Source organism: Hibiscus syriacus, unplaced genomic scaffold (genome assembly GCF_006381635.1).
Source record: "Hibiscus syriacus cultivar Baekdansim isolate YM2019G1 unplaced genomic scaffold, ASM638163v2 tig00111330_pilon, whole genome shotgun sequence".
Taxonomy (NCBI): Eukaryota; Viridiplantae; Streptophyta; class Magnoliopsida; order Malvales; family Malvaceae; genus Hibiscus; species Hibiscus syriacus.
Window position 1 is genome coordinate 94,178 of NW_024063059.1, and position 1,050 is coordinate 95,227.

General features: G+C 33.1%; 1 non-coding gene across 1 annotated transcript; it reads left to right on the forward strand.

Annotated features, from left to right (window-relative positions):
* The first annotated feature begins 237 nt into the window (after nucleotides 1-237).
* LOC120158838 lies at nucleotides 238-345 on the forward strand. Its single transcript, XR_005519282.1, has one exon. It is a non-coding gene; the product is annotated as a small nucleolar RNA R71 (small nucleolar RNA).
* The last annotated feature ends 705 nt before the right edge of the window (nucleotides 346-1,050 follow it).

Consider the following 1,050-nt stretch of genomic DNA (forward strand, 5'->3'; position numbering starts at 1 on the left):
TTATGTGATTTGAGAAGACATGTAATTGAAAACATCTATATCCACTGCTGCATTGCATTTGCCAAACATGTTCCTCATATTACGATATTGGTAATCGTTGTTCGATATTCTTTCTAGAATATCATAATCTTCATTGTATGTATTATCCAATAATACTCCATTGGCAGAAGCATCCACCACCATACGAGTTTGCATGTTCAATCATTATAAAACATTTCCATTTACATCCAATGTGGGAATCCATGCATTGGGCATTTACACAGTAAGTCTTTGAATCTTTCCCATGTCTCATACAAACTCTCATCTTCTACTTGCTTAAAATATGTCAAGTCATTTCATAAATTTTCATTCATATTTGATGGATTGAATCACACAAAAAACTTTTTTGCTAACTCATTCCAAGATGCTATAACACCAAGTGGTAACAAATTCAACCATGCTATGGCTTTATTTTTCAATGAATAAGGAAGTAACTTTAGCTTTAGCATTTCTTTGGGGACTCTTTGTTGAATAAATGAGTCGCACACTTCCATAAATTATCGAAGGTGTGCTCAAGGATCTTTAGTGAATGAGCCACTATATTGTCCCATGGATTGTAAAATTTGAAATATCCCCGGTTTTAGCTTGAAATTGGCAACATGAATTTCTTGTCGTACATTACCATGATACAAATAATCTAATGTTTTCACAACATACTAACGAATAACCTGATTACGATCATCTATGTTGTAATATTGTTGTTGGTTAACTCCAGCTCCAACCAAAATTTCATTTTCATTTTCATGTTGTAATGTAGGTAGAACAATGTTACCATTTCCAACATTCATGTTTGCTTGATTTCTAACAGCTTCTCTCCTGTGACGATGAACTGTTCATTCTATTTCTAAATCAAAAGGTTATAACTCGTTGTTGTTATGGGACATTAATCTCTTGGAAATGTATATGCTAAGGCAAGCAATTATATGCAAGTATACACAATTGAATCAAGTAATATAGGGTAAGTAAGTTATCGTCTCCTCAAGGATTGGTCATTTCTTTTTAAGTTTCCCC